Source organism: Crocodylus porosus, unplaced genomic scaffold, assembly GCF_001723895.1.
Source record: "Crocodylus porosus isolate Cpor-Errol unplaced genomic scaffold, CroPor_comp1, whole genome shotgun sequence".
NCBI lineage: Eukaryota > Metazoa > Chordata > Crocodylia > Crocodylidae > Crocodylus > Crocodylus porosus.
The window spans coordinates 7,695,864-7,723,182 of NW_017728918.1; the positions used below are offsets into that span (position 1 = coordinate 7,695,864).

General features: G+C 48.1%; 1 protein-coding gene and 1 long non-coding RNA gene across 2 annotated transcripts in view; one reads left to right on the forward strand and one right to left on the reverse strand.

Annotated features, from left to right (window-relative positions):
• The window catches only part of MSRA (methionine sulfoxide reductase A), a 442,159-nt gene that overhangs the window by 341,431 nt on the left and 73,409 nt on the right, over nt 1-27,319 (reverse strand). The window lies entirely within an intron of this gene.
• Nucleotides 12,334-19,909, forward strand: LOC109311524. Its single transcript, XR_002101529.1, has 3 exons — nt 12,334-12,418; nt 16,601-16,603; nt 19,898-19,909. It is a non-coding gene; the product is annotated as an uncharacterized LOC109311524 (long non-coding RNA).

Sequence of the window (27,319 nt, forward strand, 5' to 3'; positions counted from 1 at the left end):
AGCTCCGAGGGGCCTGATCCTTCCTTCCACGGACCATCCAGGCCACCCTGATTTGCTGCCAGCCACATGCCCAATCCCCTGCTGTCACTGCGGACCCTCACCCATGCCCAGCCTTAGGCTTCCAGAAAAGCCCCAGAGCAGGTCTCCATGTCATGCCCAGCAGCCAATCTGGTAACGGCAGAGGGGGACATGTCATGGTGACCCACTCCGGGGCTCATCTACACATGCACTTACTGCGAAACAGAATAATTAGCTCCACAGCAAAGTGTCACCATCCACGTGCATGCCGCTATTAGGGTGCAGTAAACAAATGAACTCCGCCATATGATAGTACTGTAAGGGACACTACTAGCCTATGGTGGAGTACTTTACTGTGCTGAAGCATGTGTAGATGGTGACCAAGGCATAAATTGCACCCTGTCAGCCCAACCAGCCGGGGGCCCACTCCGCCTTGGCTCATTGCTGCTGTCCCAGGTTCACATGTAGATGCTGTACCCAGGAGCAGTTTACTCTAGCTCAAACTGCTCTGGAATTTATTGTCGCACATTAATTGTATATGTAGATGCACCCAGACATGTGTCCATATTTGTGTCCCCCGGGAACACCTGTGACGCACACTCTGGCAGGCAGCAAGTTACTATGGGTAGTTAACCCCAGGTAATCCCAAATTATCCCCCCTCCCCACCCCACACTGCAAAGCAGCTGAGTGGGGAACACCTGTATGTGCGATGTATGGTGCAGCAAACGGGTCTGTGGCACCACATACCACACGTCCACACTCATCTGAACACGGCCTGTGTGTACTTTTTGGGAAAGGTGGGTACCCATGTACGGGAAATGTTCAATATTATCCAAGGATTGCCCTCTAACTGTAATATATGGAGGAGCAGCTGATTGGTTTCAGCTGGGTTGGTAAAATATCTTCATTTTTGTCATTTGTGTGCATATAGATTATACAACTCCTGATCAACACTTCACCTCTTTGTCTGGTCTCTGCCAACTCCTGGCCCCAACACAACTCCCTCTGCTGTCTTCCACAATACCTCTGCCTCCTAGCCATCATTACTCCCCAACCTCCAGATCATGTTGCTTCCTTCCTGCGGCTCTTCACCTCTCTTTCCTGGGTACCAGTGAAGGAGATGCTAACAAGCAATTTCCCTGCTCTGTTATTTAGCCCACAGTGCTCATCAGCAGCAATCCCAGGAAAGGTCCTGCTTATCCCCTGCAGCCCTGGGTGGAAGCATGGGCCCCACGGTGACAAAAACCTCAGAGAATTTGACTGCCAAATTCCAAACAGTCTCTACTGAGCACAGGAAACAGGTTTTCAGAGGCTCATAACCTAGCCAAATATGGGTAAATTTTCATAAGGAAGACAAAAGGCTAACACCAGGGTGACAACTCTGCCAAATAGCCACAAAAATGCCACAACATGGACGTGCTAGAACTTCTCAGCAAAATGCTTGCAGAACTGTTTCAGATGGGGAAGAATGTCTAGGGTTTTATCTATTCTTTCTCAAATTATTTTTTCTGAATATTTCCAAAACATTCTGGCGCCATGAATTTATCACTCATGACTGCCCAGTGAGCCAGCTTCAACAGGATAGATGAGGGATGACCTCAAAACAGCCTCAGTGGGAACCACCATTTTTGGCAGACATGCATCCTCTTCAATCCCCCTTCTCTGCCCAGCTCTGCAGCTCTTCCTTCAGCTTCCTACTCTGTGCTCCCTACCTGATCTGCTGCCTGTCTCCTCCTTGATCTGCTTTGTGCAGATCACACAGATGCTATCCATGCCACTTGTGACATTCATGCCATGAGTTAGCCATCCCTGGCCTAGTTCATCAACATGAGATTAGGGCACTTTTCTGGGAACTGGGCGATGTTAGTTCAACCCCCTGTGACTGAGCGGGGCCTAACAGAATCTAAGAGAGTCTAATAGAAAGCAATAGACAATTGTAACTGTATCTCCTCTGCCTGCAGTCAGTCAAAGAAGAATCAGGATAATGTTATGGTAAAACTATTGATGAAAGCAGGCTCAGTGAAATCACATGACTTCAATCTCTTTGCTCTAAAACTGTTGATTAAAAGGTTTCAGTGCATTTGATGAAGCTGTAACCTTAATGAGACATGGCTGATACTCCTTGCACCAAGAAATTTGAGCGCTACATATTTGAGCTTAATTTTTTCCTGGCCATGGGAGAAAAATCTTATCAGAGAAGATGAGGAAAGGATCAAACAGCCATTTACATAGCTATGCCCTAAGCAAATTCAAAGAAGTGAGCCTAGGATTCCTAGTAGTCACTTCATTTCCTATCCCCACCTAATTCCCTCGCCTTCTTCACTTTCTAAGGCAGTAAGAGTCTGCCTTAGTCAACCAGCACAAATTTAATTTTGCAACACTTCACTGCAGGAAGCAAAGAAAGTTTCCAAGCAGTCTGTTTTTTTCTAAAAAGGTTGACTCCCACAGGCTGCCAAGGAGAAAATAAAAACATCTTAGCCAAACATTTTCCAGAGCAAAGGAGTAAAGCTTGGGTCCAGGGATGGTTAATTGGATTGTGTGGCATATGCCTGTGGGCTTACAGCAACCGAAATGCAAGCAAGAGAGACAGAAATTACATTCCCTCCTACTAATGGCCTCAAAATTGGACTCACCATCCATCAGCCCAAGAACTAAGCCCAGTAATCATGATGACAAAATGCCTGTGCCACCATTCCCACACCACCACCCTCTAAAGGCCACCCCCACTGTAATTTAAAGAAGTAAACTAGTTATGTACTGTTTATTGCAAGACATATGTAAATGTATTGGGGAAGATGGCACTGCATTAATTTTACTTTGTTTATGCTTGAAGATTTTTCTTTGCATCAAAGATGGCTAGATTGTGTTGTTTGTTTGCTTGTTTGTTTGTGAAAAGGAAAGCTGAGATTCTGGTTCTGCAGAAGCTGATGGCTGTTACTCAGGAAAGCTTCCTGCTCCCCGTGGTTGAGTGGGTGGGTGGATTTTTCAAGACATTAGATAGAGAAAACCAAGCAGCTTGGCTGCAGATTGTCCAACAGCTTGTTGTCAGAGCGCTGTAGGATGGCTCTTGCATGCCAATATTCGGCCGGCTTCCCACCCAATTTGCAGGAAACTGAAGTTGAAACAACTGGGAAGCTCTGTGTCTCTCTTAAAAGGAGTATTCCTGCAATGTAAGGTTATACGCAGGGCATGCACCGGTACAGTAAACCAAGGAGTAATACTCAGCTGGGAACAGCAGGCTGAACTATCATGTTTGCTGAATTGCTGCCCATGCTGTGCATGTTTCCAGCCACAGATGATACTGCAGGCCAAGTCAAACCATTTTGTCACTGGCTTGCACTGGACCCTTGGCAAAACTGTATCATCCTAGTGGGAATTCAGAGACAGGTTCATGGTCAAAATGGTGATTCAGACCTTTATCATATACACTCCCTGAACACATGGTGCAAGGTGGAGCAGGGACAGTGGTGTAACTAGGGCAGGGTGATAGGGGCTGGGGCAAAAAAAAGAGGCTTTTGCCATAACTGTGCGACTGTAGTGGCAGCTGTCCCAAGAGCCCAGCCACATTCCTACACTGCTGTCCATGAGATTTACCATCCTTTAGGATGCTTGAATAGCCTCCTACTTCTAGCTCTAAGTCAGCAAGGCACAGGCCATGAAGTACATCTGCAATGCCTTCAGCTATCCCTTGGTACAAGAATGATATCTGCTGGGAGAGGATTATTGGTGAGTTTTAAGATGGCTGAAGAGCGCAATCCGTGCTCTACAAGTTTTTCAACAGATATGGCAGGTGGTGCCAGGGGGAGAGGCACAGCTGTTGGCCAGGATGTTGTGCACTTTCCATCCTTCTCTGCTGTGTCACAGCTTCCTGAGCCAGACGGTTCTCTCCAAAGTGGACTGTAACTTGATGTATGGAACAGCGCCATTGAGACCCATTACCAGCCAGCACTTCCCAGTTTGTAAGGCTGATACCACCTGTGGCAGAGCACAAGTTGTGCCTGCCATTTTAAGAGGCTTAAGCAGGCTGTGGAGCAGCCGGCAGGTGCAGTCAGGCTCAATTAGGCGGTCACATGACTGCAAGGGGGCCACCATATTGGATGAGGGCTGGGCAGCCGGGGTGTAAGCCCAGGTCCTATCTGCTGAACCAGCAGTTACATCTAGGGAGCCAGTGGAGTAATACCACAGAGCCTGAGGAGGGCAGCTCCCAGAGGTCAGGGTAGGAATTATGGGGGTGGAGGAGGTTCCTTATGGTCCTGGGTAAGACCTGAAACTGCTCCCTGATGGGGAGGACAGTGTGGTGGGGCTGCCTATGGTAGGACAGCCCCCAGGAAATGCCACACTTGTGCTTCCCTAGTGAAAGGGAAGGATGGGGCACTGTAAAGCCTCAGCCCCTGCTGCCTTGTGGGTACTCCATGGAGAGGGAAAGCTAGGGGAGCACACCCCAGCAGAAAAGCACAGGGTCCAGGTCCAGTGAGTGGGGCCTGAGGTAGGGTCCAGGCCCATAGAGTGGGGCCTGAGAAAAGGGCCAAAACCCACTGAGTGGGATCTGAGACCCAAGGGGTGTAAGGCCCAGGAGCCCAGTGAGGGGCAGATTAGTACAAGGCACCCAAGGCCAAAGTGGCTTGGGGGCCAAGCTTAGCCCTGTAGAAAGCAGTAAGCCTGATAACCAGGGCAGAATAGGGCCAGATGTGCCTGAAGGTCTGCCTGGGGTCAGGTCTGAGAGTTCAAGCAGGCAAGCCTGAAGGACCTTGTAGAGTAGGGCATAAGAATAGCCTGAAGGACTTGCGGAGTAGGGCAGTACGAGTGAGCCCAGCGAAGGGGCAGAATGAATGAAGCTCAGTACAGGGAACAGAGTGAATGAGACCCTATTTAGAGAATGAGTAAAAGAGGCCCACTGGGGGGAAGATCAGCCCAGAAAGGGGGTCAAGAGAACAGTCAACTGTATTAGATGCCATCTACGAGGCATAAGACATGATTTAGGGGTGGTTCAGAGCCATGTATTTGGCCCAGTACACCAGAGCCGCAATTAGGGCAGCCTCCCACATTTAACCGTTATTGTTATCGTAACATCAAAGGCATGGCAGGAAAGGTAGCATGGACTGCCTTAGGCAGAGGGGTGGGCCAATGACATGCACAGTCCAAGGGCAGAGCTTTTAGTCACCCCTCCCGTCACACCGCCCTTCTTAAGGTATGCTTTCAAGGTATCCTTGTAGTGCTTCCTCTTCCCTCCACGGGTGCTCTTACCATGACTGAACTGAGAGAAAAGGACGTGCTTCAGGGATAAATGTCAGCCATCCGTACACAGTGGCCAGCCCAGCGGAGTTCATGTTTCATGACCTTTGCCTCAATGCTGGTTATGTTAGCTGCAAAGAGGATACTGGCAGTGGTGCAACCTCTTCGGGATGACATACAGACCTAGGGGCAATTGAGAGAGCAGTCCCTGGGGCTCCACCATAGGTGAGCAATGGTCAGTGTTCCCGAAATCTTGTACAGTGGTTTGTAAACACATCAACAACGAACAAGTAGTGGGCTCAAGCCTGATCTTACATATGCAGGCATTGTGCTGCGTACTTTTTAAACCTGCCTTTGCCGCAGCCAATGTGCAAGCATCTGAAATGGCTGGTTTTATCAGATAGGTTGTAATGTACGAGGTTGTTTCTCAGGGCTGATTTTTAAATTAACTTGTCATTTTTAAAGAAATTACAAATGCTAGATTTCAACATTTGTTTTAACACATAGTGAATGATGTATCAAAACAAATGTTCATTCCCCAGCTAAATAACAAAATAATGCTTTTTCTACCACCACATAAACCTATTACCTTATTTTTACACTGCAACTTTTTCAAAATTACATTATGAATTATTCATGGTGTCCAATTTAATTCAATTATATTTACTGACGTTACATCTGCTCCTAAAAGGTTTTTAGAAGAATTTAGCACAATCTTAAACCAACAAAAGAAAATCTACTGTGTCTTTGATTACTATGGTGTGACACATTGCTGTTTCTCTGTCAATAAGTGAACCTAGATAGAGTAGAATAAAGTTAAGTGAGCGTTACAAGAAAATATGAGCTCTGTCTCTTTAAAGACAAACAGTGAACTGGATTCATGTTGACACCTCCAGCTACATTAATTAACATGCAAAAGCAATGTTCACTTATAACAAAATGCTGTCCTTGGAGCAGAGATGCTTATTTGGAAATACAACGTGAAATTGGGCTGGGAGTCAAGTATTGTTTGAATCCACCTTCAAAGGCCTTTTACATTGTAAAAATAGCATGAAAAAATACGAAGCAACATGTTTGTTCAAAGCAGCTAGTACAATCCAGACAGACTTGTGAGGCATACAATAGACATTTCATAAAATGTCATGTCCTCCTAGAGGAGTAGTTGCAGGAACATATCTTTGTGGTAAGGCCAGAAAAGGGGCTGATAAAATAAACCTGAATGTGTAAGCAAGGGACCCTAAATGACTAGAGGCACGGGATACCAGAGGATATCTGCAACACGCAACCCTGCTGAAGGGTTAGGACATGGCGGAAAAAGGATTTTTCATTTAGTGGAGGAAACTTTTCTCTTCCCATGTAATGAAATGATGCTTCCCCCCAAAAGGTTTTAAATTTAAGCCTCGATAAGTTATGCAGACCACTTATTTCATGTTGCCTTTAGAGGACGAATAGCAGCCAGGTCTGGATCAATCTTATGAGTGCCTCCACTCAGATATTGCATACGGTAGCATAACATGCAGTGGGTGGCCAGGGCACCAGCCCCAAGCACCCACTTAGGGAGGCACAAAAGCAGCAGCCAACACTAGCCCAGCCCCTGCCAACCCCCCTGCTGCTGCTGCCACCCAGGGCGCAGGCCCTAGTTATTATGCTCCTGGTGACATACGCTGCCAGGAAAGCAGTGCAAATAAAGATGCCTCGGCATCTACTCTCCCTTTAAAATTAGACCCCATGGGTGAATCTATGAAAAGAAAATCTAGGTGACGTTTCCAATTTGGAGAAGTTCCTAACATCAAGATTTCTGGAGAAGCTAGGTTGCCCACGGGCCCATCAGAAGCAAACATCACCACCACCGCAAGCAGAGCAGCATCAGGATTTTAAAACCCCAGGAAATCTTTTTAAAAAAAATGGCTGTTGTAGACAAAGCCAAAAAGTCTAGGAGGCTGGAAAGGAAGAAGGCAACCACTGTGAAAGGATGGTGCTCTCACTCTGCACAGAGACTCTCTGTGGTGTTTCTTTATTTGATTCATGAAAAGAGATCTTATTTGTATCCACATGTTACAGCAAAGCTGTTCAGCTGGTGGCCTGTGAGCTGCATAAGGCCTGTGAGGGGTTAACGTGGACCCCCACCCCCTTCCCGGGCCTCCCACCCAGCTGCCGCTGCCTCTATTGCTCTCCTTGCAGCAGCACCTTAGGGCTCCAGGCTCCTGCTCCCTCCTCCAGCTTCTGCTGCATGTCCCTGCCCCAAAGGGCACCGTGGGGCAGCACAGTACAGCCCAAAGTGCTGGGGAAGCTGGCAGCCCAAAGCGCCTGTATGGCATGGTGGCATGGGGGAGCCCATGGGGAGCTGAAGGTGCAGCGAGGTGCCAGGCACACAGTGCAGCAGGGGGAGGTGGGGTGCCTGCCCGTGCACAGGTGGGTTAGTGCCTGAACCCATGTGCAGCCTGCAGAGCCTGTGACCCCGTTGGTGTAAGAGCCCCCACTGGTGCAGCCTCCAGCTCCTTAGAAGCTGGACAATCCCTTTTTACAGCACTGAGAGTTTCAGTGAGCTTTCATATAGATGAGAACTGATGGCTATTCAAAAGAAACAAGCAGCTTGGTACAGAGCATTAAAGAAGATATTATAGGCATAGGCAAAAGCATAAAAACTCATATACTATGTAAAATTTCTCCCATTACCAACTACATGAAAAAGATTTCTGGGGGATAGAGAAGGTCTGGGGGGGCAAGAAGCTTAAGCAGTCTACATAGCCAATATTTCTTTAAATAAAAAAAGAATTCCCCAAACCATTCTGTGGTTAGACATGCATAGAAGTCCAAACTGTGGGTATGGTCACTGTTTCTAATCTTTCGTGTGATCATATCGACTCAGACTGCAAAAGCCCTTCTCCTTCAGTTCTTTCTTGTCCCCATTCATTATGAACCCATGCACGTTCATGGTGTATTATATAGCAATATTAATATACACCAGAGATAAGACAGAAGATAAGATTTTACTGTGAAGTTAATAGAAAGCTTTAATTCACTAGACTACTTTTTTGAGGGTTTAAAATACCATAATACAGACAGGCCCCTACATGAATGGCAGCATGTCTTCATGAACACATTATAATAGTGGGTCTGCAGTACTGTATTATTGATAAAAAGGTAGGGAGCCAAAGACCTTGGGGGGTAGAAATTGCCAAAAAAAAGTCAGATAATAAAGGGGAATACAATTCAATCTGCAAATTATTTTATAATGTGAGTTATAGTTTAACTGTTGTTCATGCCTCTATTGATCAAAGACCTAGCGAGGCATGCACTGAAAAAGGCAGAGGGCCAAATTTATTCCTGGCATACCTCCAAAGACTTTCTGTTCTCCTCTAAATGTACCTGATACATCACAGATTTAAATGGGGCACGATTTAACACCACAGCAGAGTAACAAGGGCTGTCCAGGTGAAATGGGCTAAAACTGGAAACAATATCACCCTCAAGCTAGACCTGATTCAAAGTTCACCAGAAATGAGTACTTTTGTGGTGGTCCACACTGTCACCAATGAGACATCAAGCACCTTCCACAAATCTTTGAAGATTTCTGGGGAAAGAATGGAAAGAAAGAAATATCTGGTTCCAACTTGTAAAACTACCAATAGGATACCACTGGGCATCTGCTGTATCACACCCGAATGGGAAAAACTGTGTCTTACATATCTGCAAAAATATGCCAGAAGAAAACCTGTCCACTGGGTAACTTCTAGCTCAGAGGCGTTTGCTGGACATTTTATGCAGACGGTAACAAAACCTTCTTAAAGTTTTAAAAATAAGAGGTCTTATGAAAGTCCTGTACCCAGGGGAATAATTCAATATTGGATCTGATTCTGAAGGACAAAAAAGGATTTAATCACTAGGCTAAAACTTTGCAGCTCCATTAGTGCATAGCAACATAAGACTGAAAGGGACATCTTGGGTCATTACGTTCTGTCCCCTCATATCAGAGACAATCGCATCATACAATTTTTTTTAATAAAGTGGTCAAGCTTCCTCTTAAAACCAGCTCGGGTTTTTGCCTGCAGCTAGAACACAGCTCATGAATCTCTTTTCTCTAATGGTTAGAAATCTTATTCTAATTCCCAACCTACATTTGTCCGTAGCCAGTTTACATGCATTTTTTTCTGTGCTAGCAATGTCATTTAGCTTACCTCGCTCTTCTGCCACTTCGGTGTTTATTACATTTTCATGTACTTATCGAGAGTGATCACATCTCCTCTCACACTTCATTTTTGCTAATCTAAGTCAGTCAAGCCCTTTTGATCTCCTCTCATGAAAGAGAGAGTTTTCATACCCACGTCATCCTAGAAGCCCTTCTCTGAACCTGTTCCAGTTTGAATTCATCCATCTTGAACACAGGCAACCAGAACTGCACACAGTGGGCATGTGTACACGTTGCCATACGGTGACATTGCTATGGCACCATGCTTTAGTACTTCCTTTTGGAGGTAGTAAAGCACGGCACAGTAACCACCCATATTGCGCTGTGTGCATGGTGCACAGTTAGATTTCTCCGCTACTTCACCGTAGCAGCATGCTAAAACGGGGGAGCGTGACACTGTAGCAAAGTAGCTGCCAGTCACGTGTAGACCTGCGTGATCATTACGTCACCATAGCGTGCCATACGACGTTGTAGCAATGTAGGGTGATGTGTCGATGTGCCCAGTATTTCAGAGAGGATCCTAGGAGTGGCTTAAATGATGGAATTAATACGTTCATATACATCACATATTACATTCTAGTAAAGCATTTGCCTTTTCACAGCCTTATCACATTCAAGGCTCATAATCATCACGTGATGGACTAATGTCCCCAATTCTAGCTTCAGCATGTCTCACTTGTTATTCTCCATTAGCTAGCCCCTTACTCGCCTAACAGTTCTTGTATTAATCCCTATTTTCTACAATTGAACCAATAATTTACAATGTGGTCTCAAATCCTCTACTAAAAACCAGATAGATTAAGCCTACTTTATTTCCTTTATCAAAAAATGTCGGTTATATTATCAAAGAAACCTATCATGTTAGTCTGGCATGATCTCTACCTTTGGTAACCTGTATTGCATTTTACCAACCATCCATATGACATTTTCTTCCATTTCGTTAATTAGTCTCTCCTTCAAAAATGTTCTAAAGTTTCACATGGTACCTTAGTCAGATGAATTGATTTGCAGTGTCCTAGATCACATTTTTCCTTATCTTAAATATATGTAATACAGTCAATATTCTCCAATCAAAAAGAACTACTCTCCATTTGATAAATTTTGCAATATGTTCAATAATGAGACATTTTAATTTGATATGCGTATTCCTTCAGTATTCTGGGAGGGAGATTATCTGTTTCCTCTCAACCAGCTCTGTCCCCTGTCCCAGCCGATTTGAGCATATTAAGGTTTTGAGTTTTGCTATCACCTCACAAATGGTAATTTCATTTTTCCATACATTCATTCCCTTTAGCCATCTACCTTTGCCCCTATATTCTACATTATTAGGGGTTGGACTAGATGACCTCTGAAGGTCCTTCCAGCGCTACTTCTCTACGATTTCTATGATTATCCTCCTTATTGAAAATTGAAGAAAAGCATATGGGGTGATAATAGAGTCCTGGTGCTCAATGCACACTAGGGAAGGCTAGAGAGCAATACAACAGGGACAATAATAAAGAACAGGCAGTCACTAGATTATAACCCACTTTATGGCTGGATTGCAGGCTTGACAACCCCCAAAAAAATTTTATTGACAATCTACAAACTTTTTACTGATGACCAAACTCTTTTTCTGACACATATTTTTCCTCACATATGTTTTACTTCTGCCAATCCCTGCCTGCCCTACTGCCAGGCCCCAGGTACAATGACTGGGTTCAAAGTTAGGGTGTAACATCAACCATGATAAAAAGTAAAAATATCTGGATTTCAAGAAAGCCTTTAACTTAGTCTACCATGATGTCCTCATAGTTAAGCCGGGGAGTTGCAGCCTCAACCATCTCATGATATGGTGGCTGGGGAACTGGCTCTAGGGCCAGACCCAAAGAGTACTAGCTGATGGGAGTGAATCAACGTGGTACAAGGTGACCAGTAGTGTCCCTCAGGGCTCAGTACTCAGGCCAGTACTCTTCAACATCTTCATTAATGATCTGGATTCGGGCATCAGATATGGACTGGCAAAGTTCACAGACAACACTAAATTGTGAGGGAAGGTGGTCACACTGGAAGACAGGCTGAGGCTGATCTGGACATACTCGCAAGGTGGGCAGACCAAAACCTGATGGTCTTCAACACAGAGCAGTGCAGGGTGCTCCACCGTGGAAGGAAGAACCAGCAGTATACTTATAGGCTCAGCAGTGCTACGCTCGATAGCACCACAACCAAAAGAGACTTGGGGGTCTAGATTGACCACAAGATGAACATGAGCCACCAATGCAATGTCGTGGCCAGCAAAGCAAACCAAACACTGGCATGCATCCACCAATGCATCTCAAGCAAAACTAGGGACATCATCCTCTCACTTTACTCAACCTTAGTGAGGCCGCAGCTGGAGTCCTGTGTCCAGTTTGGGGCCCTGCACTTCAGGAGGGACGCAGATAAGCTTGAGATAATCCAAAGAAGAGCCACATGCATGATCAAAGGCCAAGAGAGCAAGCCTTATGAGGAGAGGCTGAGGGACACTGGACTCTTCAGCCTGGAGAAGAGAAGTCTCAGGAGGAACTTGGAGGCAGCCTACAAGTATATAAGGGGGGTCCATCAGGACCTGGGAGAACAGATGTTCACCAGGGCTCCCCAAGGGATAACAAGGTCTAATGACCACAAACTCCTGGAAGTCCAATTTAGACTGGACATAAGAAAAAACTTCTTTACAGTCCATGTGTCCAGGGTCTAGGGCAGATTCTCCCCAGAGGTGGTGCAAGCACCTATTCTGGACTCATTCTAAAGGTGTTTGGATGTATATCTTGCTGGGATCATTTGACCCCAGCAGACTTCCTGCCTGGAACGGGGATGGACTTGATGATCTCACAAGGTCCCTTCCAGCCCCTAATGTCTATGAAATCTATTTTAAAAAGTGGTTGTCAGTAAAAAGCTTTCAATAAAAAATAGCCTTGCGTTTGCAACCCTGCTTGACAGCAACAATGGTTTTAAACTATGTTACCCCACCCCCTGCCTTCTAGAAGCCCCTACTCACCCCCACACTCTGATGCCCCCAACTGCACTCTGCTCCACGCTGCCCCCCAGGCTATCCCCAGTCTTATTCATGCCAGATCTGTTCCCCCAGTCCTGGTGCAGATCCCCAAAGAAGCCTACCTCAAGCCCAGCAGTATTACAGGCAGCCCAGGATGCAGCTGCAGCAGCACATGACTGAGAGAGCATTCCCTGCAGGGTGCTGCACTCCTATTTAGACACCGGTTGCTGCTGCTATTCTCTGTCTATTGGAGCCTTGGTCAAACTGCAGCTGCTTAGTGTTTTCACTGATGACTAAAGTTTTTTCTTACAGACTTTAATGACATCCATTTTTAGTCTTATTTTTTTCAGACAGTACATAAATTTACTGACAGTTGGTAACCCTGCTGCCTATAACTCTAACCTCCTCACATTTACAAAGCATTCATTTAGTTTTGGGGCCTTATCTAAATTATTTTAATGCCTACCCCATTCTTCCTGCATTGCATGCCTACTTTTTTCATTGTTTACTTCCTGTTTAGATGGCTAAAAAAACTTTTTCTATTTCTTGCTATTTTACTATTTCTTGCTGTTTGCAAGTTCTAACTTAGCTTGACTTCTGGCTGTTCACATTTTATCCCTAAACTTTCTGACCTCCAATGTGTGGCTTTCTTTGCTGATTTTGCTGTTCAGTCATTGCACACTCTCTGCTTATTCACACTATCCTTTCTCAAAGTTTTATCATGGTATTCAGTTTAAGGCTAGAAGGGATCATTAGATCATCCAGTTCAGTGATTCTCAACCATGGTTCCATAGCACCCTTTTCAGCATGCTCTACAACAGTGGTTCGCAACCTGCGGTCCTGGGGGTCCACAAACAATGTCTAAGGGGTCCACAAAAGATGACTATAATCAATCAAAAGTGGGTTCAATTCAATTCAAAGGAGTCCACACCTCCATTAGAAATGTTTTATGGGTCCACAAAGGAGAAAATATTGAAAACCACTGCTCTATAATATTAGTACTGCAAGCACTGCAAATAATACTGCCAATATTCGTACCTACACATGATTCACAAAATAAACCCAAAGATTTCATATAGGAATCCATAGTGGCAGGCAAAAAACATTTTGACCCGTTGTGATCTTTCTCAGTTCTTTGCAACATAAAAAGTGCTCTATTATTTTTCTGTGGTCAAAAAATGAGTGAAAGCAAAGGCCCAGCATTTTCCAAGGTGTCTGCCAGGACTCTAAAAAAGGTTGAGAACCACTGATTTTGTTTGAGGTTCTGTATATTGTAAGTCATTACATTTCACCCAGATACAGGAAAGCCTCGCTATTTTCAGATTCAGCATTCACAGTTTCAAATATTCACAAGTGCTGAACCCACATTTTAAATACACTTTATATACTTACAGGAGTTCCTTGGGAACTCTGCATTTGCTGCTGCTGGGCTCCTGCCACGGCTGCCAGGCTCCCACTATCGCCGCCAGAGCCGTGTCACCCCCTGCAGCCACCAGGGGCACTGCTTTCATGAACGCACTGACTTCTTTGCAGATTTCGCCATTCGCAGGGTATACAAGAACGTATCCCCATGAATGGCGAAGGTTGCCTGCACTCTATATCAAGCTCAAAAACTTTAGCCAGACTAAAGTATATCAGTTCTCAACAAATGAATCTGTGCATCTGTGGCAAAGTGGGGGTCCATGACTAGCCACAGAGCTAGTTTCCCACCTGCCTCTGTGCACATCGCCCACCTGTCTCTCCTGCCATGCCTTGTTGTAATTAATTATGCTGTTAATTAAGGTGAGAGGCTGCCCATTTTACACCCCAATATTGGGGGGGGCTGTGATTGGGGCCACGACTCTGTTCCACCCCTACACCGCAGCCCAAGCCTTACAGATGGCATCTCAGGCAGTTGGCTCAACTGTCCCCTTTGCCCATTAGCTGTGGCCCCAATCATGGGATCTTTGGCTTCTGTATAAGCTCTGGCCCCATCTCAGGCCAGTTGGGACCCCGACGTATCTTTGCTTATCATAGGTGTTCCTCGCGGTGGGCCCCTGGCCCTTTTGACCCTTCCAGTCCTGGCCCCAGCGCTGACCAGTCAAGTCCCTTGGTTGGGTTTACTCCTCCTGCCTACGCTTAGGAATCGGGGTCTCCCACTCCCAGCTCAGGTGCTTCTGGAAGCATGCCTGGCCCTGCAGGGTCACTCCTCAGCAGGCTCAGGTGCCTCCCAAAGCTTACCTGGCCTACCCTGCTCTGATGGTGTATGGCCCACCCGAAGGTGAGGGCTGGGGTTAAGGCACCCCTACCTGCCTTTCATCAGCGTGATAACTGGCTTGGCATTTCCTGGGGGCTCCCACACCACTGAGAGCACCACCAGGCCACCCACTCCCAGCAGGGTGCAGTTTTAGGTCATGCCCAGGACCAGGAGCCTCCAAACTATCCTCTACAGCTCCTGCCCTTACCTCCACAATGTTGCATGGAGCCTTGCAGCCAGACAATGTTACTGCCTGACCTGCCAGCAGCGAACTGTTCTGTTTATATAGGCAGCCAGGGATCTAAAATGGCTGCTGCAGTCAAACACCTGCTGGCTGCTTGGCTCAGCCGTTGAAGTGGTAGGCACCAACAGTACCCTGCCACAGCATCACAGCCAAAGAACAGGAGAGATGATGGAACCACCGGTGAAGTGCCTTAGTCTCCTGCAATGGCACAGAATTGATTAGGTGCATGATGCCCAGCTGTTACCACCAGGTAAACTATAACCCGTATGGCAGAGGAAGGAAAAAAAAACATTGCCGTTCTGATCCAATGGAAAATTCTTTCCCAGTATCAGATTTGGCGGCTGGTCTAACTGTGGGTATGTGAGCTAGGCACACTGACCAGTCATTTAGGAAATAAAGGATTCTCCATACTCCATGTCAGCAAACTGTCTCATCTCCAGTTTTGGCTAACCTCTGAGATTGCACAGAAAAGCAAGGGGTGCAAAATCATAATATTGCACAATTAGCTAGGTACCATCAAAAGAAAAATAAAATTCTTCCCCACCCATTCACAAAACCTATCAAACCCCTTAAGAATTATATCTCACTATGAGCATTGTCTTAATATATTGCTGCAAGTGTCATGACCATACTGAGAGCAATACAAGAAATGGTATTTTTTCCAAGGCCTATGAAGAAAGGTAATAAGCAGGGATCTGGGTTTTCCATTTCCTGCAGAAAAACAGACAAAAAAGCAGATTTTCCCCTTTAATTGAGAAAAGCGCATATTTTTCATTTTAACAGAGAAACACGTGGATTTTCCACTTCTCCAAAGAGCTTTCTGCAGGCTGGCAGAGTTCCAGCCTGCAAGGGGTTGGAGGGAGAGGGAGGAAGGCAGTCAAGGAGAGAGTGCCATGTGTATGTGTGTGCTCACACATGCACGTGGCCACCAGTCAGCCTGGAGAGCAGCTCCTGCGGGTAAGTGTGCTGGGGGGAGGGGGGATTGAGCCCCGCCATAGGGAGGGAGGGAGATGGGCAGGGCTGGGGCTAAGGCTGGGGCTGCTGCCTAGCTGGGGCAGTGGGACCAGGGCTTAGGGACCAGGGCTGTAATGCATAGCTGCAGAGCCTGGGTGGGGATTGGGACAGGGCCACAGGCAGCTCATTCAGTGGGTGGGAGGGACTATCTCCCTGCCACTGTACAAAGTGCAGGGGGATCAAGTGGGGCTCGTGCCCCCCAGATCTGTGCATGGGGTGGGGGTAGGCTGCCTGAATGCACTGCCTGAATGGCTGCATGGAGTTGTACCCTAGCTGCTGCCAAGTGGGCAGGGGGTGCCTCGCCATGGCAGCATGAAGCTCCCAGTGGTGGCAATGAGCTTCTCTTCCCAGCCCCACTCTGCCCTGCCCCTGGGCCCTACCCACTGGGTCATGGGGCCCCAGGGAGAGGGCAGCAGGGTGGGGAGCCCTGAGCCCACAGCAGGCAGCCCACATCTGCCCCCCTACAGACTCTGCTCTGGCCATGTTGCCTGTGGGGGAGGGGGAGCCGGGCTCCATGCTCCGCTCTGCCACAGCAGCCCCTGCCTCCCCCAGGCATCAGCCAGGACTTGGACACTGCTGCAGCCCTTTGTCCCTTGCCCTATACCCCTGGAAGTTGGGGGCCCCCTCCGCAAAGGGTGGGGGGCGTGGTGGAGGCTGTGAGTGGAGAGTGAGGGGCACCAGTATGGCTGAGGGGCTGTGGCTTGGGAGTGAAGGGCCTGTGGACCTGTGCCCTGGAAAGCAAAGTGGGGGGGGAGGCTCTGGTTTTCCATGATAAAAAACATGAAATCAAACACAAAAATGTACAGGTACTTAGAATTTGTTTTATTATAGTGTTTGAGGCACTGGTAGACTTCTAAATTGCTTTAAAAAAACTATATATGGTATTTCGTTTTAATTGTGGATTTTGGGGTTTTAAACAGAGAATTCACATTTTTTTAATCAGAGAATTTGCAATTTTTAAACAGAGAAAAACGAGTATCCCTAGTGATAAGGAGAATCACAAAGTCCAAAAAGAATTACCGTGACTATCCAGCATACACAGGCCAAATAATTTCTTCCAAAAAATGTTGTAATTTACAAAGAAATCTCATCTCATTGCCTACTGCCTCCCCTAGGAAGCTATTCCAATCTCTGATTACCTTCCCTGCTAGGAAATTTTATCTTATTTCAAGATTTAATTTGTTTAATTTCAGCTTACAGCCATTAGGACTTTTTATGCTTGTCAGCAAGGTTGGCACACCCTCCGGTATCAGGTACCTGTGTAAGTACTCATGCACAGTGATTAAGTCACCTTTCAATGTCTTCAAATAAGCTGAAGAAGTTGAGATCTTTAAGACTCTTTGTTCACACACACATACTGGGCACATCCACATGAGACACTTAACTGTGAAGTAGAGCAATTTACTGCACAGTAAGTGTGCACATCTACACATGCGCACATTTACTGCGCAGTAAAAAACCTTAATCAAGAATAAAATTTCCTACTTGCAAATGCAGGTAGCAGTTTTACTCATGATTAGTTACTGCACAGTAACACATGTGTAGATGCAACCCAGAAGCAAGTTTGCTCTCAGATCAGCCGTGTCACTAGGGGACAGCCTCAGGGCTCAAGGGCTGGGAGCCTCTCCTGCCTCTGGGTTGGGATTCTCCACCTCAGGCCCTTAAAAGCCAGCAGGCATTTGAGCCCTGGGGTACACCAGCAGGGAACCTGAGGGTACTGCAGACCCCTGTGTCTTCCTCCTGAGCAGACCGCAGCCTAGCTATGCTGGCCTGCCTGCACCCTGGCACTACTGCCTGGCACCGCAGTGCCATGCGCTTGACAGGCCTGCACTGTCCAGGCCTGTAGAGTGCTGCAGGCTGCAGCAGTGTGCTGCAGGCTCCAGGATAGCCACATGGAGGCCCAGAGAACTGGCACAGGAACCCTGATAGTGTTGTCCTTGCTGACACCCATGCCCACACCCGTGCCTACCCCCCAGGGTTCCAACTGGTCCATGGAGGAGACTGGCAACCTTGTGGCACTGTGGGGTGAGGTAGAAGTACAAGGCCAGTTCAAGCAGGGCAGTGGTGCCGCATAAAGGTCAAGGCCTTGTGGGCACAGTGGGTTGCCATCAGCAACCACAATCATTGGTCAGGGAGTGCCCATCAGTCCATGCCCTTTATGCAGAAACTGATGGACATCCTCACACTCCAGGAACAACGCTGCAGCCATGCTGTGTACAGCACCACAGGCAGCCTGCCCGAGCCACCACCCCAGCCTGGCATCCACGGTGACATGTCACTGGGAAGGGGCCCTCGGGCCTCCAACTACCCATCCCGCTGAGCTCCCTGACTGCACCCTCCACCAGCAGCTCGAGGAGTCTGGGCCAGCACATGCCATGCCAGTTTTGCAGCCCCATGCTCCACTATGAGGCATCACTAGCCATGACATTGCCACCAATACCAGCTCCTCCACTGGGAAGTCCCCAGCCAGGCGCCCACTCACCACCCAAGGACACTGCCTAGAGCCACATGCCACTGCTGACAGCTGTGACCACATGGGGCTGCCAGCCATGCCAGCCCCAGCCATGTGGTAAGGCTTACACTGGGGGCAGGGACTTCCCCACTCCAGACCCTGTCTCTGCATAGCCCAGCCGCGCTCCCCTGGCTCTGGGTTTCCCTCACGCAGCACACAGGGGAGCGGGAGACAGTGCAAAACATTGAGCAGCCGGTGCCCCCACAGCTAGATGGACACAGACCTCTCTTACACCAAGGAGCGCACTGATGCTGGCAGCAATGTCCTCCTCAGCCACAGGAGGCAGGGACATGTAGCACAGTCACAGGTAGCCCTCCAGACAGTGGCAGAGATTGCAGGGCAGTCCATGTTTGCCCCCCGGGCTGTCATAGCTCAGGGTCCTATGCCAGGTGTGGTGGGTCACCCGGGACACCATGGCCATCAGCAGCAGCAGGCATAGTGGGTTGAGCACCCCTTGGTCCACACAAACAGCTCCTTGTGCACGGCTTGTGATATGCAGCAGGGGCACACTTGACATACAGTGGCAGCATGGCACTTCCCCAAAGACCCCTGTGGAGAGAGCTGGGGCACAGGCAGCTCTTCAGCCCAGTTTTCCAGGAGCCCCGTGTCCCCTGAGCCTAGGCGCTTTGGGCTGGGCAGCAGCACAGAATAGCAGCTGGCCTACAGAAGGAGAGGAGGGGGCAGCAGGGTCTGGAGCTATGGCAGCTGATACTGCCAAAAGCCTGGCCTGTCCCATGCTGGGAACAGGGCTGGGGAGGCAGGCTGCCTGCAGCCAGCATGCAGCAGTCCACTGGCCCCAGGGGAGCAAGCAGGGATAGGGGGCTCAGCCAGCAGCCTCCTGGGCCTGGGCCTACCCAGCCCAACTTACCATGGTCCCTCAGCACCCAGGCATGCCCGACCTCTGATCTGAGGCTGGGCAGCTCACAGCCTCTGGTACAGAAAATCTTATCTCTGATATGTTGCAAACTCACACGAACAACTTCTTTTTCATGGCTCTACAGGGCCAGCAGCTGCATGCAGGGGAAAGGCTGGCCTTGGCAGCCAGGATGTGGCCTCAGGGTCACTGCCACCCACAGCCAGGGCCCTGTGAATGCACTGGCTCCACCAGAGGAGGACCCTGGACATGACCCTCCTCCTGGACTACCTGGTCATGGCATCAGAGGAGTAGCTGGTGGATGCTCAGGCCTGGGAGGTGGAGGATGTCACCCAGCAGAATAGGTGGTGGGTGAAGGACGTGGCCTGTCAGGACAGGTGGCAGGCAGACAACATGGCCCATGAAGACACATGGGTCTGGGCATACTGGGAGTTCTAGGCACAGCTCCTAGCCCAGGAGGGAAAAAAAAAGAAAAAGGAGGCTGGATGAACACCTTGCCGGGGTTGTTTGACCCCGCTAGTCTTTCCTGCCATGGCAGGGGGTCGGACTTGATGATCTGCTCAGGTCCCTTCCAACCCTACCATCTATGAAACTATGGGAGCAAACCACAGTACTGGCCAAGGCAGTGTAGGCCATGGATGATGACCGCCAGATGCTGAATGTCCTAGCCCTGGCAGTTGCCTTTGTGCCGCATGCTGTGCGGGCCCTGACCCCAGCCCTTTCTGCCCCCTGGTAGCTGCCTGCCACCCAGCAGCAAACCCCCACCTTGGCCTGGGAAGAGGTCTTCCACCACCTCCAGCAACCAAGAGCCCCTAGCCTGGCCTCTGCCCTGGGTCCTGGGCCACCCTCCCTGCTTCTGGGCCCAGGTTCGCCACTCGACCCAGTTCCACATGGGTGCAGAGCCGGAGTCGCCTGCAGCAGGGGCAGGACTGCACACTGGCCCTGGACACTGGCTGCCGGAGGGGGAGCCATCCACGCTGGGGAAGCACCAGCCACCACTGCCCCTTGGTGAGCCCCACACCCGCTGCACTCCACACTTCCCTGTACTCACGAGTAAACTGGTGCCACAGCAAATGCACATGTAGACACACCCACTATCCTGCATTTGGCTGTTTTCAAACACATTTTACTGGACTCTGATTATGTAATCAAGTGCCTTCAGTTGAATAACCAATACTGAGACTGAGAAAAAGACATCACAATAACTGCTTCAGCATGAGCTCTAAGTGCGATTCAGTATCTAAAAAATGCCTGATGCAGTCCTTGAATGTATGCAGTAGACCCCAGATCATTTGTATCTAGATGGTTCACAACATGTTTAATTCATAGCAGTATGCCACACTAAGGAGCAGCAATTCAGCTCTTTTCTGAGACTTGTACTTGAAAGGATTCCACTTCTTCATTCAGCAGGATCTCATCAGAGGTCCAACAAGCTGCTTGGAGAAGTGGCACCTTTGAAATAAAAGTGACAGGAAACAGCTGGAACACCTCAGGGAACTCTCACAGCTGTTTGCTGCAGCTCTATACACCCTTAGATATTTTGCATATCTTCATATTTGTCCACATGCACTGGTAAAATTGCACTGGTAAAATTGCTACTTACATTAAGATCTCTGGCATGGTATCTACATGACAAGAAAAATGTGGAAATACTAGAGAGAGTTAAATGAGGAGCACAAAAAATGACCAGGAGCAGAAAAGCAAGTCTAGCAATGAGAGCCTTACAGAGCTCAACTTATCTAAAGAGAGGGTGAAATGTGACTTGGTTACTGTGTATAGGTATTTATACATGGAAAGGATCTCTCATACGGGGAGGGGGCTTTTCAATCCTGCAGACAAAAACATCAAAATCTAATAGCTGGAAACTGAAGTTGGACAAATTCAGCTTTGAACTATGAAGCAATTTCCTACTTGTAAAGTGATCAAAGATTGGAAAAGCTTACGAAGGAAGTGATGGTCTCACTACCACTTGGCATCTTAAATTGATATTTGATATCTACCTGAAACACATGCTTAAATTCCGCTTTTGTGAAAAATCCCTGTGCATAAAGAAGGCCAGACTAGATGATCACAGTAATCCCTTTGGGCCTCAATGTCCATGAATCTATGAATAAATTGTACTTGACAATTTGGTGAATTTCAAATGGTGACCTAAAATAAGGAGTTACCTATCATTCATTATCTATCTCATCTCCAGGTAACTTCTCTCTGTGACTCCTGTACTCCTTCATGACTATTTTGCTGTGACCCTTTCTGGGGAAGGGTTATGCCACCATTGGAAATGATGATGTGAACAAAGACAGAAATGCTTTATTAATTAATCAAAGCTTACACTAAGTAGTAAGTAGTAGTAAGTCTCCCTCACCCCTACCATTACGCACCTCAAATATTTCATAAATTTTTTAAAGGTGATTGAAGCTTAGAGAAGTGCATTCAGGATATACATTTTAAAATCCCTTCAGTTATAATCCAGAGTCTCTGACCATATTATTTTTAAGACTCAGTGGGTGTGTCTACACTAGGGTCACCATATTTCCAGTTCCAAACAAGAGGACACCTGTCAGGGGGACACCTCACTCCCAACTGCCAGTGCCCCTTAGTCCCAACCTGCAGCCTTATCCACCTTATCTTGTATTCAAGCGAATACAGTAATATCATTTTTGGGGGGCTTGATGTTACTGCTTTCTCATCATCTCCCCTCCTGTTCTCATCAGGGTTTTGATACCCAAAACCTCTGCTCCTACCTCTGCCAAAATTCATTTTTTTCCTTTTTCACACAGCCCTCTCATTCAGTAATCTGTTCCCTACAAAATCTCATAGCAGTATCCAAAACGCCGGCAGTCCTCCGTCTGTTCTCCAAACTATGGGAATTAAATTTGAGTTTATGTAAGGGAAGTTCAGGTAGCTGTCTGTTTTTATAGGCTTGTCCTGCATTTTCCAGCAGAAATGGCTCTAATTGAACTCAAGTGTTGTTTTACTTTGATAAGACTTAAACTATTTTGTACATGGGGGTGGCGAGAAAAAAAAACACTTCACGCTACTTTGGACTGACTTATAAACCTTTCATAGAAAGAAATATCATTAAGGTATAAATACTCCTCTTTCAGGATTGCTATCAGCTCATAGTCAAACAATTCCTGTCTGCATGTGGGCACCTTGATGGCCCTATTCAAACCAAAAGGAAAACAAAGGTTTGACAATGTGAGCACATTATGGCAGTACTTACCCTCCTCATGTGAACTGCATGACCTGTTTTTTCAGTTCAGTAAGTGTAGCAGTTGGTAAGCACTAACCTCAACCTTTTGAAAGAGTTGCAAATTGATTTTGCTACAAAACTCCCCTTGATTTAAATGAGAATTACGTGCATAAGAACTTATGCAACTCTCAGAAAATTTTAGGGAAAAGATTCAATTTTACCTTAAGATTTTGGATAGTCAGATATTGTGAAGAAGTGCAATGGGCCATTTATGTTGGATAGGAAGAGAATGAAGGTCAGATCCAAGAAAACCAGTAGCGTAGCGACAGGGGGGCACCGGCCGCGCCCTCCAGGGGTACTCGGTCCCCTGGCAGCACTACCAGTTTCGCCACCAGCATTTCCAGGCTCAGCAGCGTTTCCAGACTCCTCCCCGCTCCCCCCAGCGATCAGTCACGAACGGGTGCAAATGGAAGTATTGGCCTCCAGGCGCCAGAGATCCATCCTACCCCACTGTAAAGGACTTATGGACCTAAAAGAAGACTGAGGCAGACTTTAGAGCTGCTTACAGACATTGCAAAAAAGACAAAACGTGTTTTAACAGAAGAGGCAGTGCATTAGTTCAACCCAGCTCCACAGCGTCCATATAGATCAGGCGCTTCAGTCAGCTATTAGATCAAATAGCACCCAAAAAGCCCCACTAAAGCACCTGATTTATACAGAATACAGATGTTGGGAAAGCTGGGTCCAACTAACGCAATGCTTCTGGGCTCAGCTCAGGAGTGTGCTGAGTTTGAAGTTAAGTGCAACGTGGGGTTCTTTCCCCTGTCTGCAAGCAGCCCAAGTGCCTAAGTCTAACACTGCAATCCAACCCTCCCCTCCCTTCCCCACCAAATGCTTGCCTAAACCTGGAAGCATCTAATTCACTAGTCACCTCCCTGTTTGACTCCAAAGTTCGCTATGCACCTATATTTCTGTAAGGTTAACTACAGTTTAGGTGGGCAATCCAAGTGAATTGCACTAGGTCAGGGTTTCCTGGACTGGAAGCCAAGGTCACAGCCAGGTATCAGTCCAAGTCTAGGATGGCAAGACACCTGTTAAGGCAGGGGCTGGGCAGAAAGTGGGGGCTGCCCCGGGGCTCTGCAGGCTCAAGCTGTGGTGGGTGGGCCGGCGGGGGTAGCCCATGGCACCCATGGTGGGGCATGGCCCAGCCCACACAGCTCCTCAGGGATGGGCTGCAGCCACCCTGCACACATGGGGATGCTTCCTGCCTGGGGTAGGACACCGGGCTCGGGGGGCTTCCCTCTCTGGGATCAGCTCCCTGCACACTGGGCACAGTGCAAGCAGGAGAGAGCCATCCCTGGTGCGAGGGCCTGGCCACAGGAGCCCCCTAGACCTTGGGAACAGCCACCACAGCTGCATCAGCCTGCCCGGACCCCAGCCTTGCCCACCCGCAGCTCCCCCCACGGGGCTAGGGCTGGGGCAGGCACTGCAGAGCCACTGCGCTGCAGGCTCCCGGCTGGCTCGGCCCCGAGCACCGGCTGTGGTGGCTGTTCCCAGAGCCCAGGGAACAGCCTGTGGCTGTGGCTCCCACTTGCACTGTAGCCGGCATGCTCAGAGACCAGGCAGGGAGCCCCGAGCCCAGCGTCCTGCCCCAACCAGGCAGTGTCCCTTCACAGAGAGGGTGGCTGCACCCCATCCCCACAGAGCTGCATGGGCTGGCGGGGTCCTACCTCCAGGGCTGCTGGGCACCCCTGCTGTGGCCTGAGTCTGCGGAGCCCTCGGGCAGCCCACTCCCCGCCTGATCCCCACTCTCCGACTGCCCCCTTCCCAAGGGCCTGGCCGGGCCAGCCTGCCCAGCGACCCCCCGGTGTCTGCTGCTCCCTGCTCCTCTCCCCCTCTCTTCCCGCTCATCACAACATGTTTAACAGGAAAAAAAAAAATCACAAGTATAAAGGCAGTACAGTACATGAAGTTTTATTTGTCATCAGGTTTTGAATTTTTAGAAAGCCTAGCATTTACTGTAAAAAAACAACATTTATGACGATTAACTGTATTAAATATGCAATGCATCCTGCCATGTAATTCCACCCCCCATTCTGGTTGTGTGGCTTGCCGGCACTCCAGCAGCTTATAAGGTAGACATTGTGGGGTTTTTGGCACTCCGGCCAAAAAACATAGCCTACCCCTGTCCTAGAAGAAGGTTTCAGACAGGATAAAGAAAAACTTCTTCACTGTTCATGTGACCAGACTCCGGAATAGACTCCCAGCAGGGTGGTGCAGGCACCTACCTACCCTGGAGCTCTTCAGAAGGAGACGAGATGCACACCTCGTTGGGGTTATTTGACCCCAGCAGTCTGTCCTGCCCAGAGCAGGGGGGCTGGACCTGACGATCTCACGAGGCCCCTTCCAGCCCTAAACTTCTGTGAAGCTACGAACAGGAGCAAGTGGGAAATCACAGGAAGATCAAAACCAGAGGTTCAGGGCACAAAGTCAGGTTTAGGAGATCCAAGCAAGCCGGAGACACAGGAAGACGATCTGTTACCCAGACAGCCTGCTCCTCTCTGGTCTGAGCTCAAATTGGCAGTGTCGGTGGAGCCCTCTTCCCAAGTCATGACTCAGCCCGATTTCCCAATTACTTACAGCTAGGTCCTAGGACCCCATCTACCCCAGCTGGGCCTTGGCTTATTATAAATTCTCCTTCTCTGCATTCCTAGAACTGCCCTGCCTGTTTTAAGAGAATTAAAAACAATATTAAAATGGTCAAACACTTGCAGCAGTTTCAAAACAAGGTAACATGCATCGATTCTGGATGAACTAAGTGTATATACTACATGCATATACTATTAACCATGTCTAATTTCAAGGGTATTGTTTTCAAATTTGTTCTTCACTTCCATGCACTCAGGGAGAGAAGGGTCTGATAGTCAGGGGAAGGGGAAGGAACTGTCAGAAGAAAAAGCTGAAGAGAAGCAGAAAGCAAAGAAGTTACCTGACCCCCCAGATTTATTTCATTGCTGTAGCAGTGGGAAGGGGATAAATCCAAGGCAGCCCTCCAATAATTAAATTCTATACATAAACTATTACCAAAAAAATTATAAATTGTCCTTATATAGAATCTAATTATTGGGAGGATCACCTTGTAATCAGGGACATCTTCTATTTGAATAAATATGATAGTCAAAATCCTGGATGCATCCCAGCAGAGTTCAGACAAGAGCAGGGCCTCGTGAAGGAGGAAGGGACAAAGTTTGCTAGCAAGCTAGATGTAAAAAGTTGGCATTTTTAGATACTGATGCTATCTGGTCATCCTAATGCAGTTAGGGTTACCATACATCCAGGTTTTCCCAGATATGTCTTCTTTTTGGGTCCTCCCATCTCTGTCTGGGCAGTTTTTTAAAATATCCACAGATGTTCAGGATTTTGCTCTGCCTCTGCTTTCCCGGCATTTCCTGGCACACCCCAGCAAGAAGCTGCTTGGGACTGGGGGCAGCGGGGGAAGGTGATTGGTGGCCAGGACATCATGTGCTCTGGGTGCAGGACCCAGCAGCTGCATAAGAGAGGGAGTATGCCCCCACACACTGCCTGCCAGCACTGGGCTGCAGCAGGACGGGAAGGCGAGGGAAAGAGGTTGGAGGGCTCTTCGGGGGTAGCAGGGCTGCGGGGGGCAGGAAGCTGTGGGTTGGGAGTGAGGGGCACTGGCAGGGCTATGGAGGGCAGGAGCTGTAGGTCAGGAGTAAGGGGCACTGGCAGGGCTGGGAGTTGGGCAGGGGCCACGGGTCAGGAATGAGAAGCACCAGCAGGGCTGGGGGTAGGGGGCTGGGGGCTGGGAGTGAGGGGCAGCAGCAGGGCTGGGGTGGCTGTGGCTCAGGAGTAAGGGGCAGGGCACAGGCATATCACTGCCCTCCCCCACAACAATATACCCCCCTCCCCTTTTCTCCCCCTTTCCCACCACAGGTGTCCTCTTTTTTGAAACTGGAAATATGGTAACCCTAAATTCAGTAAGAAATCAAACACAATCCCAAGGTTTTGCACTGGTTCATCGTATAGATAACATATCTTTGAAAGAAATCTCTCAGACATTTCAAGTGTTCCCCCTGCTGACTAGTACCACTTCTAGGATGCTTCAAATGCAAAAGGAAAGCATAAAGGCAGTGGAATGATGGGCAGGTCACCAAGGAAGCATACCAGAAAATAAAAATACTTGCAGGGACCAAATCAGGAAGGCAAAAGGTGAAAAATGAGCTGCACCTCGTGAGGAAGACCAAGAGAACTGTAGGTCGACCATAAAATAACCGGGGGAACTCTTAACAGAAGATACAAAGAAGGCAGAGCTGCTCAATACCTACTTTGCCTCGGTCTTCATTAAAAAAGTTTAGCTGTAACCAGGTATCCAGGTTGTAGCTGTATTGGTCTAGAGGCAAAAGGAATCAGAACAACTGGAAGAGCTGATATCTTTTATTAAACCAACTAGGTATCTGCAAAAAAAAATTCTTTTTTCCAAGCTTTTGGGCATGGGCACCCTTCTTTGGGCATCGGAGAGAGCAAACATTGTAAAAGTTCTCCTAGGTAAAAATGAAAATTCATACTTCACAGGAAAACTGAAGGTGTTGCAACTGTAAGAACTGTTACAAATGGAGACTTTACCACACCTTCAGTTCTCCTGTGAAAATATAGATTTCATAGATTTCATAGACATTAGAGCTGGAAGGGACCTCGGGAGATCATCGAGTCCAGCCCCCTGCCCAAAGGGCAGGAAGTCAGCTGGGGTCGTAGGATCCCAGCAAGATAAG